This window comes from Podarcis melisellensis, assembly GCF_964234715.1.
Source record: "Podarcis melisellensis genome assembly, chromosome: 1".
In the NCBI taxonomy this organism is placed as follows: domain Eukaryota; kingdom Metazoa; phylum Chordata; class Lepidosauria; order Squamata; family Lacertidae; genus Podarcis; species Podarcis melisellensis.
In genome coordinates this window covers 93,545,668-93,565,818 of record NC_138528.1, presented here as the reverse complement: position 1 = coordinate 93,565,818, position 20,151 = coordinate 93,545,668, and the positions used below count along the sequence as shown (strand labels likewise).

The following is a 20,151-nucleotide window of genomic DNA, read 5'->3' as shown; positions in this document are numbered from 1 at the left end:
ATCGGGACCAATTTTGCTGATGCTCATAAAGTTTGGCAGTCTCAAGGCTTCCCAACTTTGGAAACGTTTGGGTACAATTTGCTGGCTATGTGCTATCACTGCTGGACAGAGCTGCTGTAAAAGTTCAATCAACAGCTCAGCTAAGCATGAGAGAGAAAGCAGCCCACTTTGAAGTGTGTTTCTTGCCACTCATAACAAGCCAAGACTCCCTCTAATGTTGTTGCCTTGAGCTAATTGCAGATGTTGCTGGACGGATACCTGGAACTAACAAAACTGACTCAACAGGGAGCCAATTTTCTCAGAGTGTTAATTTAAGGATGTGGTTTCCACTTTTTGATCTTAATCTTTTGTTATAAGAGCAACAGTGAAGTCAAACAAATAAAAATACATACCCAGTCCCTGAGACAACTGACCACATGAACTAGCTCTAAGAGTGATGCACCATCAATTTGCATGAATATCTGTAATAAGACTGTGTAAAAATTCTAAGAGCTTTGACTTTCAGTGGATTCAAGGGAATTCTTCTTAATTCTGGAGTGCACCACAGAAGCTTAAAACGCCCACACGTAACCAAAACAATCCAGTCAAATTTTGGCAGAGAAGCAACCTGCAGTTTTTGTGCCTGCGCTGGCTACAGCTCCTGTGTTACTCTGCAATAGCAATTAAAACTTCATTAATATTTAATCCATTTTGATAAATGACTCTGTAATATAGCTATAATAATGACACTGGGTTTGCCTTGAGCTCTAATTTATAATGTCTGCCTACTCGCTTCTTTACTTTGTTAGGAACAGATTGGGAATTAAATTATGTTGTCCAAGTATAATGCACTGTGTGCCTGATGAGCTGTGGCCCCTATTCACATATCCAGCATACTCCAAGAAGTGTTTCGCTGGGGAAATTACATTCTCTGTCACCGCTATATTAATCGGAAAATGCAGTTGGTTCACCTGAGTGCTGTGTGTATGTCAGAGTAAATAGAGTATACAATGAGGTGGCAGTTGTGTTCTTCAGGCCCATAAACTAGCACCATCTAGCACTCTCGCATTTTCCCTTCGCTTCTGAGTTGCTTGGGGAAAAGCTGGCAAGGAAAGATAGCCTGGTAGGATTTTTCTTTTTCTTCTTTTGCAAACTTTATTGAGAAAGATTCCAAGAGCTTTGGGGTAAATATATTACAAAGCAGGTGTGTGGGCGTGATTTGCATGCTTCAAAGTGCTGAACCAAGTATTAAGAGCAGCGCCAAACTTCTAGAAACTTGAGGAGGAATTTGTCACTCCACAATGACTGTCCATGAAAGTCACTGCTGTTTCTTTCTTAGAAACACCCGTCTCTTGAAGTGTGATCAATCTTGACAGTGCCAGCAGCATTAATCGCCAAGTTGCTCTTTAGTTTTCCTGGATAGGATCTATTCTTAGAGATGACATCACAGCAGCCCTCGTGACACAGCGGAAGCTTCACTCGCAGATCGATGGGAGGATATCTGTCATTGTCTGGAGCTGCCCAAACACAGACATTTGCTGAAGTGCAGCATGGTCTATCTCTGCCATTAATGCGAAATGAAATTACAGGTACTACATACGGTACGCAAAGTAGTCTTGGAAACCAAGCAACTTCCATTGGGGCCCATGTCCATGAGGTAGTTCTTCCACTTCTGTGGAAATATGTGTGGAGAGCTTTCCAGTGTAAGCCATTGTGGCCTGCCAGTTCCCATGAATAGCCTCAAGTCTATATGCCAACATGGAGCTTGCAGTCATACAACTTCACAGCCAGGTCATTTGCACATAGCTAGACCCTTCCATGCCTCCTTCAGGAAAACTCAGTGGCTTTTTCCATTCTACTCTCCTTGCAGTCTCTTCTCCCTGGAATAACTTTGGTTCCCATTTAGAAGCTTCTAGATACTCCTAGGAGGGGTACAGAAAGACCTCGCCTATGGACCGTTGGCATTTAAAGAATTTGTCTTTTAAAATGTCAACAGAATTTCACACAGAACAAAGCTATATAAAGATGAGGGTTTCACAACACTCTTGCTATAGGTCTTGAGCCTCTCCCCAGCTCATACTTCCCCTGACACAATGCTTGGCTCTTCCCTGATAGCTGCTTACAGCTTAACCCGGACAGGGCTGCTTATGAGCAATATGTTGAGAAAGTTTGTTATGTGTTATAAAATCAGCACCACAGGTACTGAATGAAACATACTGTAAGCAAAGGCCCTAGTGGGCATCCATCACTGTTCCATAATATTAACAGACCTTCCACTCCATCTGGTTCTGACAGCCTGTTTGCAGAAGTCAGCATGTATTGTATACCAAGAATATCAGAGGACTTTCGCTCTGCTTTTTATGAGACGTTGCTTTGTATGCCTGCCTGTGGATTCCAGATGTTACTTGATTAGCTTTCATTTTGTTACTGCATCAAGTTGACTCATCTCAATGCTCCTGAGTGGCTAAGCCATTTTCCCCTTTCCTCCCATCTCTGCACCAGGTCCCTCTCACTTTTCAATTACTCTCAAGCTTCTAGTCCTTATGGTTAAAGGTCACCTCTGGCATCTACTCCTTCATTTCTCTATTGTACACACTATTCTCTCCTTTTCGTCTTCACACTTTGCACATTTCCTTTCCGCACATCATGCTTCCACAGTCTCTTTTTCAGAGTCTGGTGAGGACACTCTAAATGTATTTAGGAGCATTTAGGAGCCCCTCTTCCTTCTTAGTGCATCCATTTTCAAACTGCTGTCTGATGATTGCAAGTGACACTACCACCGTGACTTAGATGGGAGCCGGAGTTGAACAACAATATTAAGGGCACCATGTAGGCTACCACTGTCCTAAATCTTAGATTCTTGCTATAGTTTACAAATGATGAATGAAATTAACATGCTCCACCTCGCAAGATTGGGCCATGATTGGGTAATACAGAAACAAATATAGTTTTGCATCTTTCCCAATTCTTGTTTTGTGAAAATCAGGAAAACAGGTAAATAAATAAATAATTTCCTACCTCATTTTTCACTTATATATTGGCCAATTTTTTTATTTTTTTTTAAAGTGCTAATGCACACAGACCAAATCTCACTGCAGTAATTGCAGTGTTCTAAGACTCTACAATTGTGGTCTTCTTTTAACAGGAAAATGATTGTACAATTCCTTCCTGGTTTTCTTTTTGCCTTTGCCACTGTGATTTACCCATTTCATTAACTGAAAACACAGCTCTGCTGTTTGCTGCTTAAGCCATTTGGAGTATGAAGAGCCTCAGTGGGATTCATCTTTTGACAAAATTATGCTCTTTATTTTTCTTGCCACATTTTCAGTGCAATTTCAATCATTTTAAGTAGCTATGATTAAAAGCTGTTTCTTTGAAAAATCAAGGTACTACTGTAGTTTCAGCTTGATATAGTAATCCCCCCAAGAACAGCAGGCCCCCAGTTTTTAGAAAGATAGGAGGAGGGAGAGAGAGAGAGAGAGAGAGAGAGAGAGAGAGAGAGAGAGAGAGAGAGAGGGTGTGGCCCCTCCCATTTTGGTCCCTGATCCCACCCACAACTGGCTTCAGCCCCTTCTGTTACTGCCATATAGCCTCTAGCCCATGCCCCCTGAAACAGTACTTTCCAACCTAAACAGAATCATCAGCGTACCAAATGAGGGATATTATACTGATGCTTAATCCAGACAGCCTGGAAATGTATCTGGCTGAATGGTCCATTTGACTGAGGTGGTAGGATGTTTAAAGTTCTGGATGGGATCGCACACTTTCTTAAGAATGGGGCCCACAGTTCTGAGTGCTGTTTTGGAGTCCCTTACTCTGGACACAAAGCACTCTTTGCCAGCTCAGGCTGGTGTTGGTCAGAAGTAGCAGGCTTGACTAACGCAATGTGTCCTACATGGACTGTCCTTGAGGACCTCCTGCAAACTTCAGATGGTTTGAAAGACACCAGTTTGGCTTTCAAATGGTAACTTGCTGGAAAGCTCTACTGGACGTTCCTCTCTATTTCTGAGTAGAATTCAAGGTGCTTATTGGTTGTTAGGAATTGGAGAACTTCTGAGAACATTTAAGACCCATGCAGGAATATAGGAAAGTGCTTTATACAGAGGCAGACCATTGGTCAATCAAGACAGTTTCCTAATCCTAAAAAAACCCACTCTGAGATGTTAAAACTGTAGTCTGCCCAGGGCACAGAAACTGCTAGTTCCAGTTCTGTTTTCAACTCAGGTTCTCCTGCTGAGGCTTTAAATATTTGGCTGCTGTTCCATGAACTTTAGACTTCAACTAAATACAACAGAACTAAGAAAATAATTACATGTGATAACTGAAACGGCAACCTGGAAGTGAGTTAAGCCAGTATATTGAGCAGAGGAAAGACAAGGAGACAGAGGAGTGAAGACAAGTAGAAATTGAACTGTCAGCATGTTGAACAGTACTAACATTTAAATGCGCAGTGCTATTGTAACTCTTGAAAGCACACAGTGACAAAACAGCGAAGCTTGTTTAACTTACAAAACCTGAGCAGGTGTGCATCCTTCACGAGTGACAAGATGAGTGAAGGCAAGATCTACTCCCATGTTACCCTCTTCAGCAGGGATCACACAGATTCAGGCTTTGATCCTCGAAGGCCGGCCACTGAAGAGCGCTGTGTCTAATGTATGCATATACAAGAGTCCAATTAATTCATGATGCTACTGTGTGCTGCAAACATTTGCAACATGGTAATCTTAGAAATGGGATGCGGGTGGCGCTGTGGTCTAAACCACTGAGCCTAGGACTTGCCGATCGGAAGGTAGGTGGTTCGAATCCTCATGGAGGGGTGAGCTCCCGTTGTTCGGTCCCAGCTCCTGCCAACCTAGCAGTTTGAAAGCACATCAAAGTACAAGTAGATAAATAGGTGCCACTCTGTCAGGAAGGTAAACGGCGTTTCTGTGCACTGCTCTGGTTTCACCAGAAGCGGCTTAGTCATGCTGACCACATGACCTGGAAAAACTGTCTGTGGGCAAATGTCAGCTCCCTCGGCCAGTAAAGCGAGATGAGCGCCGCAACCCCAGAGATGTTCATGATTGGACTTAATTGTCAGGGGTCCTTTACCTTTACCTAATCTTACAAATGTGTATATGAGATATTTCTATACCAGGTGTGTTGTTGTTGTTGTTTTTTAAAAAACATTTTAATATAAAATATCACTTATTAATAAAGACCCTAGAAGGAACAATTTGCCTCTTCCCCAGTGAAGGATTATAGGTGGGTGTCAAAGGCAGCCTCCTTGTCATTTGAATGGAATCCCTTAGTTTCAGTTTGTAGAAGGAAAAAGAGATGGTAGTCCATGACTTGCCTAGGGAGTAGGAGTGGGGATGTGGCTTGTGTTCAGTGTCCTCTTTCTCTTTATAATGTGTTGGGGAATACCTTCCTCCCGTGGAATGATATGATGATCTCCTTTCCTTTTCTGATACCATTGTTAATCTCAGTTTGTGGATTTTGACCACCGAGAGCTTAGTATCCCAAGGTGGCTGTTGTTGTTTTTCTAAAAAAAATAATAATTCTAAAGTACATTGACAAATTTATTGAACACATTACCATAATTAAAAATGCTAATAGTAATGATGACAAAGTTAAACAGGGTTGGAGCCAGTCTGGCTGTTGTGTGAAGGGCTCCTTTCATTTATGAAAGGCAGCCCATTTCACCTGAATAGAGGAAAGAGATGCTTCTCCCTCACCACCTTCTTCCAGAATGAGCTGAACTCCACTGGGCTTTGGAACCATAGTTGATACTCACTTATGTTAATCCAGTCTCACACTTAAATTTACAGTGCTGGATGCCACTAAGTTCTACTTAGAGTAGACCCACTGAAATCAATGCATCAAAGTCCCTCAGTTTCATTCAGACTGCTCTGGGCAACAGCTCACAATCATTAAAATGTTTATTTATTTTAAGATCATATTTCATAAAAGAGAATTAGGTATATTATTGTCACCTAATACCAAATAGGCTGTTGTTGGTAAAAATAATAATCCATATCACAAATAGACACATATTTTCTCGGTATTAACATTTGAATTGCGGAAAGCACCCCTTGGTTGTAGTTGTTATTCTTCTAATTAAAAGGAAGAGAATGCAATAAAAATACACATATAAATGGAACCCAGTGTTTGCTTGTTTGTCCGCTTGCTGGATCACTTTCTTTTACTTTTAAAACTAATTGTAAACAAATAAGGCACAATTCCCATGAGAGGCTACATTTTCTAGATGTATCTTGCCTTTAGTGAAATACAAGATCTGCGGATGCTTGAAGATCGTTTACAAAATAAATGCATTCCATTATTGGTCAGTTTTAATCTTAGGCAAAGGGACTGATGGCACAGGCTATAATCTGAACTTGTCTTTATCTTTTAAATTACGAAAAGGTGTACCACTCCTTGCCAGCCTCTACCATGCAAATAGCTATCGCACTGTGAAAGCTGCCAGGACATTAATCAGCCTGATTAGAATTCTGAAAGCAACTGGACACTACCAAATGAAACACAAGAAGGAGGGAAAAGGGAGGCACTTTCAGAGCAGCTTTCAGAGCAAAGCATACCATGTGCTGCTTCGTTTTCATTTTTATCTGGATCTTGCTGACCCCTTCTTGTAGAATACTCTGTTCAACATTTCAAAAAAGCAAGCAAGCAATTAGTTAACAGAGAAGGATTCTACTAAAATAATGATGATGTGGTCCGAAGATTAAATTAAGATACTGTTCTCATTAAGGTACAACACATATGCTGGGCAAATCATCCATTATGTATCTCATTCCCAAATAACGAAGGCTAACCATTTCTTTTTAGAACTTGCTGCATCGTTAGGTAAATGTTTAGGAAGGAATGTGCCCATTTTTGCCCTAGCAAAAAGAGAAGGAACAGAGGTGTGAGATGTGATCAGTTCTACTACTGAGACCAAGGAGGTCCGGCCTGAGCAGTGTCTGGGTGGGGATCATAGGTAAACTGTGGGAAGGCAGAATAGAAGTATAAAGAGCGACCGCAATCATATGGCACCACAACTCATTGCATGCAAGTAGATACTATCAATGCTAACTAGAGACCTGCGGATATAGAGCGGTACACAAATTTAATAAATAATAATAATTAGATACCAGAATCAGATGCCCAGTTGACCTTGTGTATACAGTAGTTTATCAAGGAAGAAAGGGACTCCCAATTTGGGACACAGGACCTTTTTGGGATGCGACTTTGGTCTAGCATATGGATAGAAGAGCGTGTGCTCATTGGAAATAGCTAATAAATAGTTGAATATTATTATTAGGTACCTAATATTATTGGGAACCAATTAAAAGCAAGTAGATTAGATAATTTCAGTGCTTTTTTTTTCTTTTAAAAAATGTTAGGGGTACTCTCATTTTCCTACTTATATTTAAATACTGCCCCTCAATGAGGCCAAACTTAGATTCACAAAATGTTTAGGGGTATGCGTCCCCCTTCGTCCCCCCAGAAAAAAGCGCTGGATAATTCTGTGGTTTTTCTCATGTAATTCTGATCACAGATTTTAAGGATCACAAGTAACTTCACAATAGGCATTTAAAAGGAAAAAAAAGGAAACTATGAACCTATGATGAAATTCAAACAATATACCAAGTCACATCCATCTCCATGTAACAAAACCTCAATTTTGAGTTCATCATTTTCATAATTGATATTTTCTATAATTAATTTTGAACTCAAATAACTTGGCCAGTCTGATTATTAAATATCCAAACAGTAAATATCATGCAACAGTATTTCTATTTCTAAAAATACATAAATTTTGATTTAGCAATATGTACAAATCAACTTGCTCTTGGAACTGGGTTTTAGTGTATATTCTATATTTTAATAGGCGGGTGTATTCCTGCATGAGTCTTACAACACTTCAAATCATTCAGATGTTAATCTTTCCTTCTGACAGGCATGACAGGTGCCCCAAGAGTGATGGTCATATTTGCTAGCTGATGTTAAAAACAAATAGTCTATCATGGAGCCGACTTTCTAATTGGTATCCATTCCTGCCAGCTGACTCAGAGTAACCTTTGCAAGCACAAGCTGTTAAAAGTGCAGTCAGCTCTATCCATCTTACATTTAGTTCCATAAAAAAAGGTATCAAAGTGACATTCAGCCCAGTCCACAGCCTGGTTAGACTGAAGTACATGGATTAAACCCAGATTAGTTCTGTTGGTATCTTAGAGCTTCTTCCCACATTGCATTTTTCTCTGTGTGTACACATAGGTTTTGCATAAACATGTGCCTAAAATTGTAACAAGGAGCATGTCAGACTCTTGGAAATTAACCAAGTTCTTCTGGTGGTGGTGGTGCAGCCCATTTTTCCAAGTCAGTCTGAGAGTTCAGAAAAATTACCTCATCTATCCTTCTCTAGAAGGGTGGGGAAGAGTAAATAAGTTGCAGGAGTGAATTTCAAGGAATTGGGAGTCCATTGAGTTTACTAAATTGTGCAAGAAATCATTACAGTATTGAGTTTATAAAGCAAAAAAAAAAAAAAGCTTGCATCTCGTTAAAGCATCTGGAATAATCAGACAAAGAGGGGAGAAAGAAGAAGAAAGCAAAACAACAAAAAAAATAAAAATGCTCCCAAATTTGGACTCCATTCTATTTGTTCTAATTATTCTACTGCTGTTCACAGAGTTAGCTGAGAATAGCTGGTAATTCCAGGAGTACTGGGGACATGGGTCAACTATGGTCTGTTCCATATACTGGCATATCTCGCTGGGGTCATTGGAACTATCGATTTTTCATTAATAAATTTGATAAAATAAACTTTGTCAACCTCTCTCTACAAAGGAGCTTTTTCTGATAAGGCACAAAACCCACTATACCAGTACACAATGATAGCATTTTACAAATGTTTCCAATATATTGGTGGGGTACAACTATCTAGAAGTCTTTCATTTACAGTTCTAACACAGCAGTGAAGATATTCCACCCCACATGCCCAATGAGGTTAGTTTCCAGCTGGAAAATCTGTAGTGCAGTTTGCTGTAAGTTCCCATTGAGAATTGCTGTTTCCTTGGACAGCACCTTTTGATTTCAGATGGCATGGGCAAAGGAAGTAGAAAGGGAGATGCTTCTTTTGCCAGCACAATTTGAAATAAAACCATGTGGCGGGGGAGGGGAGTCTTTACCTGCCTTCATGAGAGATTGACAGGTGAACAGTTCCACCCACCTGTCAAAGTGGCTCTTGAGGATTGGGGGATGTCTAAATCCAGCCCATCAGCCATATGCACTTCTGCACCCAGGCTTTTTAAATCACAGCAGGTAGCTCCATTTTTTACACCAAGTCCCCCTGCTTCCATGCTGGGTTGGAATTGTTTACCTTGTTTTAGCTGCTGGGTTCTGTATTGATTTTAAGTGTTTGCTGGTTTGCGCTGGGGTTTTTTTTTGCATAAGTGATTTCTTGGCTTTACCTTTTATTGTGAATTGTATTTTATTGTCAATACCCAGAGAACTTGGCTGGCTGGTGGGTATACAAATGTTATCACCATCACCATCATAATCCTATTGAGAATCAACAAACGATGCTATGGGATTACAAATAACAAATGAGCAAGATAGGGACTAGTTCTGTCTTTTACTGTCTTTTGCTAGAGATGTGCAGAGTGCACAATATAGGAGAAATGGAAATACCTCTAAATTTGGTATGAAAAAGATGTAAAAGAATGGTGTGTTCTCCCCACACACAAAAAATCTAGTACCAATAGTATCTAACACCACATAGATTGAGCTAGATTTATCATTAACACAGTAGCAGATTTTAAACATATATTTTGGAAATGTCCAATATTCCGTACAATATGGAACCTTGTTATGGAAATGACAAGATATTTGCTACCATTAGACGTTTTCCTTTTGGGTTACTTAAAGAATTCAATTACAGATGTCAATTTGGTGGTTAATCTTTTTGCTGCTGGCAAGATCTGTATAGCAACAGATTGGAGAAAAAAATAATCCTCCATCAGTCTCAGGAAGGTTTAATAGAGTTTTGAATATTATAATACTCTAAATTAACATACTACCAAAGAGAAAGTAATGGGAGACAACCAAATCAGTTTCCAGAATGACAGATTCTATTTGAGATGCTCTGGAATAACAAGTTTCAGACAATGTGCCCCTTTTTTCTGTTTATATTTTATCAAAAATTTTCAGTGAGGAAATGAAGTGAAGGAAAATGAAAAAAGAAAGAAAAACATGAAATTGTAATACAATATGATATATATAAATAATACAATTATTCCAACAAATGTAAAATTATTAACAAGTCATTATAATTTTCATAAATACATTCAAATTATCATATTTATCCATACAAAATCTGCATTTAAAAGCAATCCATTTGTATGTTTAAGAATTGTCGTAACGTCTATCCATTTATCAAAGAGGGCCATGGAAATATACAATGAATCAACATCAATCTCTTGGCAGAAGTAAGGAGGGAATCCATTTACACTGACCCATTGTCAAACCCCAAATAGTTGGTATATGGTTTAAAAAAATATTATCACCTAACCATTTTTCTCTCTCCCCAAAGTAGTATTTATGCATTCTGACTTTATCCATAACAGGCAAAATTATTGTGTCAAGCACTGAGGTGGGGTGTGTGTGGAATTATTTGACTTTTGATGAGCATGAACCTCCCATATGAACCATGTGAGCCATATATTTAGAAAATATCTAGAAATTCTATTCCTTGTTCCCACTATCTTGAAGCGTGGTTGGTTACCACCTGAGATAGGACCTTCTCTGCAGCTGAAGTGAGATTATAGAACTGTCTGCTGAATAGTGATGTTGCTGAAAGTCGTCGTACCTGAACAGAATACAAGTTTATTGGCTCTCAATGCTCAGATGCAACACAAACTGCCCATTATTTCTCTCCCCCAAAAATTGTTCTGCAGCTCAGAATGCTGTAAAATGTATTCTGTGTCCACTTGGGAAGGTTTTATGCTGTTGGGTTTGTTTGTTTGTTTACTGATTTTAATTAATACATGATTACTGCATAACTTTTTTTATTTTACAAGTCACTTAGAGATTTTTATTGATATAAGCTATAATAATAATTGTCACAATGTTTTTCAAAGTTTATGTGTTTTCAGAGAATGCTTTGTAACTGAAGTCTGTTAGGCTATACATAAAAAGAAGTAAGCAAGGAGGACTTTTCAAGCTCTAAGTAGAAACGGGCATGTCAAGTGATGTCCCCCATGCATTGAGGAAGAGGTTCTGCAACACTGCACTTGCCTGAGTGCAGGTAAAGCATAAAGGTAAAGGGACCCCTGACCGTTAAGTCCAGTTGTGGACGACTCCGGGGTTGTGGCATTCATCTCGCTTTACTGGCCGAGGGAGCTGGTGTTTGTCCGCAGATAGTTTTTCCAAGTCATGTGGCCAGCATGACTAAGCTGCTTCTGGCGAACCAGAGCAGCACACAGAAATACCATTTACCTTCCTGTGGTACCTATTTATCTACTTGCACTTTGATGTGCTTTCGAACTGCTAGGTTGGCAGGAGCTGGGACCGAACAACGGGAGCTTCCCCCCTCGTGGGGATTCGAACTGCCGACCTTCTGACTGGCAAGCCCTAAGCTCTGTGGTTTAGACCACAGTGCCACCCGCTTAATGCTAAGCAAAGCAACCCATAGCATATGCAGAAGCTTTCATTGCTAACTATGTTCCTCTAAGCTACATTTTCTTGACCTCATTGTGGAAATGCAACAACAACAACAAAAGGCCTCCCACTGAACAGTGAAGCACCCAGGATGATGATGATGATGATGATGTTTTTGTGTGTGTGTGTGTGTGCGTGCGCATCACTATGCATTAGAGAGGCGTTCCCCCCCACAATCAGTTCAGTACTAAAGTGCCTTAGGTTTTAGGGAATATCCCCTTCCTAGTTCTTATAAGATAATTTTGTCACCCTCCCCCTTGATATCTTTGATATCTGTTCATGTTTTTTTAAATTTCTTTTTGTTTTTCCCTCTCTATGATTTTTTTTCATTTTTATGTTTTTCTCTTTGTTGTAAACCACTGTGATATATCTTTAAATATTTTTATTCATAAATAAATAAAGATGGTCTTCAGGTTCATCTTGATTTTATTGGTTCTATGAATCATATTGCCCCATATGAATGGTTTCCCTTTTATCTGAACATTTTAATAATATCCAATACCCCCACACCCCCTATGGCTTTCATTGAAATGTTGCTGTTTTCCAAATGGCCCAGAGGCACGATTCTGTTTGAAACATCCTAGTATGGTGTTGTAGCAGATGCTTCACAGTGGGCCAAAAGGAAAAAAATGTTGAGACAGTTTGCCCTCTCATCAAGAAATCTTCTTTAAATGTCACGAGTCATTCTAATTCTTGCCACACAACCCTTATCCTGCAGGATACCAATCACTCATAAATCAAGCCAAGGTTTTCATAAGGAACTGAGGTTATACAATATATCAAATAGGGTTTGCTGTGATAGGCGGCATAAATTGGCAGATGTCTTGGCAAAGTTAATCTAAATGAATCAGTGCCAGTGTCTGGTGTGCTAGACATCTGTGATTCACTGAAGGGTGGAGATCTGCTCTGCACACTGACAAGATGTTTGGTGAGAAAAATAAAAGGAAGTGGTTTATCTCATAAAAGATTGTCATCTGCTTTGTCGATTTAAATTTTTTTTTTTTAAGAAAAGGATTCAACATGAAAGCTCCTCCCTCTAAAGAACAAAAAAGCAAGCCTAAAATTCAGGCATTCCACTCTATCTCTTTTCCCGCTTTATTCCATCTGTTTCCTATAGAAGCATAATGTCTTTTGAGCAGCCTGTTTAATCACTCATGGGTTTGTCCTGTTGTTAAGGCTGCACCCTGACCTTCATTTGTCAGCTTCTGTGTGTCCCACTCAATGCATATTTCCCTCCTACTCCTTTTTCTCCATCACCAGTTTGCATTGCATATCATCAGCTCATTCTCTGCTTTTCAGAGATTGCTTTGTTAAAACCCACATGCGACTTTCCGCAGAAGAAGAAATCAATGTCTCTTTATGTAGGCACTCCACCTGAGATTCTTTCTACTTCTGAAAAAAAAAAATCACAAGTTTTGTGTCATTTTCTTCTGACATTCAATGACCTCCCCAACCAGCCAGTGTGCAATCTCTCTCTCTTTCTCTTTCCCACCCCCCACCCCGCCCCACTTTTTCAATAGTTTCTTACTTGTGGGACAGAAAAAGAAAACATGTTCTGCCTCTAACAGAGATTTGATGAGTGTTGTTGTTGTTTAGTCATTTAGTCGTGTCCGACTCTTCGTGACCCCATGGACACCAGGCACTTCTGTCTTCCACTGCCTCCTGCAGTTTGGTCAAACTCATGTTGGTAACTTTGAGAACACTGTCCAACCATCTCGTCTGCTGTCGTCCCCTTCTCCTTGTGCCCTCCATCTTTCCCAACATCAGGGTCTTTTCCAGTGAGTCTTCTCTTCTCATGAGGTGGCCTCATGCTTCAGGAGCCTCAGCTTCAGTATCTGTCCTTCTAGTGAGCACTCAGGGCTGATTTCCTTAAGAATGGATAGGTTTGATCTTCTTGAGGTCCATGGGACTCTCAAGAGTCTCCTCCAGCACCATAATTCAAAAGCATCAATTCTTTGGCGATCAGCCTTCTTTATGGTCCAGCTCTCACTTCCATACATCACTACTGGGAAAACCATGGCTTTTACTATACTGACCTTTGTTGGCAAGGTGATGTCTCTGCTTTTTAAGATGCTGTCTAGGGTTGTCATTGCTTTTCTCCCAAGAAGCAGGCATCTTTGAGTGTTAATCCCAATTTATTTAGTCATGTAAGATTTGCACAACGTTATTAAATGAATAGCTGCAATGGGCTACCTGCCACAGTCCCACTGGATTTTTGGCCACTTTCACATATTTATTGGGGGCAGTATCTGGGGCTCACCATTACAATGCAAGGTGGTACAGGATTCCATTGCTATTATTTCTTTTTAGACACAAAAAAGTTTCCTTCCTCCTCCAAGCACTGGTAGAGCTACAACCAGCAGGAGCAGAGTGGCAATGAGAAGCCTGTCAGAAAGTAGTAGTATTATTCAACAGGGCCTTTGGCGTGTGTGTGTGTGTGCGCGCGCACGCGCGCTATCATCACTGGGCAGACTTGTGCCCATCCTCCAGACACTCTGAAATGGCCAAAAGGTATGGACAGAATGCTTCAGCCCATTGCGAATAAACATACTCATACCATTTCTAAGACTGTAATCAGTGCTTTTTTTCTAAAAAATATATCTTTAGGGGTACTCTCATTTTGACTCAAGAAAACCACCATTTTATAGTTCAAATCGGGGAAAATTAATACAGTAAATAGACAAAAGTACAAAGAACATGCATTACCTCATATAAGACAGCTGACAGCTCACACTAACTTCCACATTGGCATGAGGTTTTGTGCACTAACATCTCTGCTTGCTGTTGGTGTCTGTCACCAGATGTCATCCTTTCAAAAACATTTACATGCACTGAAGGCTTAAACAAAGGAGGGCCTACTGATTTCATAAACATTAAGTTGGCTACAGGGTTTAAATGCAATGAAGCTCTTGTTGGAGTCAGTATTAAATTCATCTGAGAGAAGCCATGGTCACACTCACTTGTTGAAATTGGGATGTACTTGATTGTGTTTAAAAGAGGCATAAGAGATGATGGAATATTATTTTCTGAAAGGTACTCAGAAAAGTAGTTTTAGTATCTTCTCCCGTTAGATTCACAAAATGTTTAGGGGTATGTGTACTCCTGGGTCCCTCCAGAAAAAAGCACTGACTGTAACCAAGCTGAGCATCTGTTACTGAAGCAATTACACATTCTTGCAATTGCCTCCACTTCTCTTTCCTTCATCCATGGTTTCCTGTGTCAAACTTTAAATGGTAAAGTCCTTGGGGGCAGGGACCAGTTAGTTCACTTGTACACTATAAAGCACCATGCATCATCATAAAGCACCATAATAATTTGTATGTAGGCTTGTAACTTTAGCACTGTGAATACATAAATCTTATTCAAGGCTACAACTTGCTTTTTATTGTGAGAATGGATTCAGATTCATTCTGATTCTGTGGACTGTCCTTCTGAAAATTGGCTGCCCAGATAAATTTGTAAATATCATTTGGTTCCTCAATGATAATATGATAGCAACAATCACAGATAACAATGGCTCTCAAAGAGAACCATACACAGTGGGATCAGGTGTTAAGCAGGTTTGTGTTATTGCCCCAACTCTATTCATTATTTTCATTGCCATGATCCTACACTTTGTCGAAGGGAAACTCCCCACTGGAGTAGAAATCATTTTTTGAACAGATGGAAAGCTCTTCAATCTGAGCAGGCTGAAAGCAAAGAGTAACGTTACCGTACTCTTCCATCATAGAGCTTCAGTATGCTGATGACAACGTAGTGTGCGCACACTCAGAGGATGACCTCCAAACTATCCTAAATATCTTTGCAGAAGCTTACAAAAAGCTTGGCCTATCATTCAACATCCAAAAAACCAAAGTGCTACACTAACAAGTACAAAATAACCCCTCTGCAGCACCACAAATCCAGCTCAGTGGTGTAATGCTGGAAAATGTCGATCACTTTTCCTACCTAGGCAGTTATCTTTCCACAAGGGCCAACAGTGATGCCAAAATCCAGCATCACCTGAGCTCTGTGAGTGCAGCTTCCTCCCGATTGAAGTGCAGAGTGTTTGAGGAACGGGACATTCACCGGGAAACCAAAATGCTTGTTTATAAAGCTATTGTACTACTAACCTTGCTATATGCTTGTGAAACATGGGCCACTTATAAATGCCTTCTCCAGTTCCTCAAAAGATTCCATCAACAGTGTCTCCAAAAATTTTTACACATTACTTGAGAAGACAGGCGAACTAATATCAGTGTACTGGAAGCAGCGAAGATCACCAGTGTTGAAGCGATGATTCTTCAACATCAACTTCGTTGTACTGGTCATGTTGTGCAGATGCCTGTTGATCGTCTTCCAAAGCAACTACTCTATTCCAAACTTTAAAATGGAAAGCATAATGCTGGTGGTCAACAAAAGAGGTTTAAATACTGTCTCAAGGCAAATCTAAAATTTTTTAGTATAAACACTGACAAATGGAAAACACTGGCCTGCGAGTGCTCCATTGTAGAACAGCCTTTACCAAAGGTATCATGGGCTTTGAAGACACTCAGACTCAGGACGCAAGGGAGAAACGTGCTAAGAGGAATGCACACTTGGCAAATCCACACCATGATCAACTCCTGCCCAGAAACCAATATCTCCACTGTGGAAGGAAACGTGGATCCGGAATTGGTCTCCTCAGTCACTTATGGACTCATTGTTAAAGCTGTGTTTATGGAAGACAATCTTACTCGGCTACGAGTGATCGCAAAGAAGAATACCCAGAAATGTAATGAAGTGATGAACAATAACTGATGGTTAATTCCACAATACAAATCTATGCATCACACTCATACTATGCAGATATTCAATGTCTTGTCCAACAGCTACTCCACTTTACCTCATGATAAAGCTTGATCTACTACAAACAGTGAATGTGAGCCTTACAGGGTTGAATGCTTTTGCATGACCATCGGTTCTCAAGACTTGTCCCAGTGTTCTTATTTACTTAGTGCAAGGGAAAGGCTCTTTTCTATAGGCAGCCAATTAGAGTTCCAAACTGAGCAACACAATCCTAAGAATATTTCTCCCTTACTACGTGTCTTTGAAACAAGTAAATGTGTGTATGTGCAGGGGCTGAGGAATCCACTGAGACCTATGCCATGGCTACCCAATTTTGATCTAAGTTCCAAGCTTAGTACATGCGAGAGCCAGGACTTGGGAATTTTTCACTGCTGTGCAAACGTTTAGGCACAGAAGGCATGATCAATACAACTCAGAGCAGTTCATTCTAATGTTCTGATGTGGTGTGCACAAGTGTGTGATGTTGCCCTCCAGTTGTTGGTCCATAGAGATGATAAGTTGGTACAAGCGGTGGATATGTTACCATTTCTTTACTCAGGCAATAAAGTCCTACATTTCTGAATGTAAAGGACCCAGTCTTTAGTCCCAATTCCCTAAGAATGTGTATTATTTATCTGTTGCCTGCAGTGCTAGGTTCTGTTAATACAGGTTTCTGTTGAGTCTCACTTCTTTGATTTATTATATGCTGAGTTGTAAGTTACATACTCACTTGCAGTTGTGGCTGGCGAAGAGGTGAAGCGGGTTGTTTTGTAATATAAATAATTTGCAAGGAGCAAAAGCCACTGGCATAAATCCTGAAACACATTCCTATAGTATGCAACAAATTTCCAGAAAGCTGTAGCGTAATATGAAGAAATCTACAATCTCAAGGGATGTTCATAGGTCAAGATGAGCAAAACGATGCATTAAATAGAGCCAAATAATCCCCTGGTTTGGTTTTCCATTGCACACTAAGAACTAGGTTTGAAGCATGAATCATAGAACCCAATCCTTTTATTATATTTCATTACTGAAATAGAAAGAGAGCTTCAGCATGTGCGCAGCATAAAAAGCAAAGTAAATGATAGGAAAAATTAACCAGGAGATGAAGAAATTATGGAGAGATTCAGATAATCACACTTGTAAAGTGTGTCTGTCATGATTTTATTAATTAGTTTGGTGACCAGAACAAGAATATAAGAGGAATGGCACATAAAATGGGTTGAGCTTGGGCCACATTTTATTTAAGCAAACATTCATACATGGAATGAACAGTGTAGAGAACTAGCCTAAATGAGCTATGCCCTGTCCAGAACAGGGGGCACTACAGGGTAAGGACCCCTTTACCTGGCCCTACAGATGGGGAAGAAATTCAGTTTTGTTTACATTCTAATGAGAAACTACCTAATTCATACTTCTTGAATCAATACATGAACTGAAAAAACAGCTATCCTTTGAAATTCACACTTCTGTGAATTTTGCAGTGGAGTTTGCCAACCCTACAATGTGTACAGAAATGCATTATATTAGGGGAAGGTGTGAATAAAATTGCATATTTTGTTGAAGATAGCAAACAAAAAAATTGCATTAGTTTGGAGAAGCTTGATTTCTCAAAAATGCCTATCTTAATCAAAAGTTTGTTGAAAATCCTTGTGGGCTGTATACAGGTGCTATGTATTTATATTTATTTATTTATTATTGAATTTATATACCACCCTATACGGAAATCTAAATAAACCACACTATGGACAAGAGCTAAAACAAGAGCTGAGAAATGATAGGAAAAACATACTGTGTTCATGTCCTACATGTGGGCATCTCATAGGCATCTGTTTGGCCACTTTGAGAAAATGATACTGGACTAAATGGTCCTTTGGCCTGATTCAGAAGGACTCCGCATATGGTTTCATGCATATACAGGAAGGCAATACCTGTTAGAGTCACAAGCACCTCTATGGGCAAGAGCTAAATTCTTGAGAGGAGACTGATGCAACTACAAGAAAGCAAGCTCTGTTTGAGTCACCTACATCACTCACACCCTCTTTTTCTTTTTGGATATCTGGGACATTCTGCTTTCATATTGCCATTGGTTCCACCATAGGATTCATAAGCACCAACCTGCTTGCAGCAATATATATTATACTGGCAGGTAATCACATTCCAGTGAAAGGTTATGCTAAAGCAAAATAATTGCTCCGTGTGACCTTCCCATGTATGTGGCTTGAGGGATCATTTTTCAAAGCTGTCTGCCTTTGAGTAATTGCAGCATACATTAGGCAGCAATCACTCCATATCATCAGAAGACTTTCCCATTGATATATATTATTCCTAGTGTCACCCCAGCTGATGTATAATCAATTGCAACTTAACTATGGTTGTGGAAGATAAGCTTGCTAAGCCATTGCAAAGATGGAAATGTTCAGAAGCAATCACCGTGGTTCTGCCCTTTCTCCTCCTTCCATCATTAGACTTTCTAGGTTAAACATGGAGTCATACCTGTTTTTATGATATTGATAGCTAGATACAATTTGGTAATGACATCTGCAGCTAGGTAAGTTTCTTCATTAGGTGGACAGGTGAAAAAGAGGGCAGGGGTCCTTACAGCTGTTGAAACTGAATTTCTGTAGGAATTTCAGCTGAGATTGATTACCTTGGCATATAAACTGTTGATTCCCTTGCTGCTTAATCTCTTCATTGTGAATACTGCTTGCTCTTTGTGTTTGTGATTTTTGCAGCTGTTAAACGTACAATTGTTTGCATTGTAAAATGGCTGGATCACTGCTGCTTTTTCTGCTTGCTTTGTCTGTGCATCCTTTGCATAGTAGGTATAGTTCAGCTATGCAAAAGCCAGAGGTTTCTACACTTTGGTCTCTCCATTCAGGGAAACAGGAGTTGAATGCAGGCAAAAGAACTGTGTGAAGTGGGGCAGGTGAGGGGTGTGGTCTGGCCAAGGGAGGCCCAAGGGCCAGAGAGAAACAGAGAGGGACCTGGAGAGTTGCATTTGATCCCTGGTCCTGCCATTTCCCATCCCTGTCATCTGGACCCAGGGGTGATGGTGGTGGTAGACAATAGTGAAAAGCTCATAAGGCCCTGTAGGCTTCACCTTGCCTATTCCTTTCCGGGAAGACTGGGGGGGGGGACCTTACTGGTTTCACCCTTCAACTCACCTTCATGATAAAGTGCAAAGCCTCATGGGCGCTGCAGGGGGCGCCACAAGGTCTGCCACTGAAGTAATGACTCACATCTGCCATTCATGGGTGCTAAATTCTGAGCCAAGGTGGTGTCTTTTAGATGAGGAAAGGGAAGGAATCTCCATCCTACCTCCTCATTAATCTTCTGTACACAGAAACGCAGGGAGGTGATATTGCTGCAGATCCCCTCAGAACCCACGTTAAAACAGCTGTGGCCTTTATTGACACTGTATGTTTTGTTTCCATCTTCATTCCAACTGTGGTGGCAAAACAGATTATTCCATGGTGACTCCACTAATTTAGAAGTTAATCTACCCTTCATGGTAAAAGACTGGGAATACTAACCCATAAATCCTGTAGAATTTATTGTGCAGCTCTTGCTGGACTGAACAAATGCAAAATTATTTTAATTAATTAATTATACTACCTTTCACCCAAACACCACAGGTGGTTTACAACATAAAAGCCCCAGTGAATA

The 20,151-nt window shown here is 40.1% G+C and overlaps 1 long non-coding RNA gene across 2 annotated transcripts in view; it reads right to left on the bottom strand.

Moving 5' to 3' along the window:
- Positions 1 to 1,197: 1,197 nt before the first annotated feature.
- Positions 1,198 to 20,151, bottom strand: part of LOC309377935 — a 34,944-nt gene continuing 15,990 nt past the window's right edge. Inside the window, exons 1-3 of one of the 2 annotated variants that reach the window (XR_014171779.1) lie at positions 8,918 to 9,100; positions 4,489 to 4,627; positions 1,198 to 1,540 (exon numbers count right to left, since the gene is read on the bottom strand). This is a non-coding gene — a long non-coding RNA (uncharacterized lncRNA). Of the gene's footprint in view, positions 1,541 to 4,488; positions 4,628 to 8,917; positions 9,101 to 20,151 lie in introns of those variants that run through there. The other variant, XR_014171778.1, reaches the window with a different exon arrangement.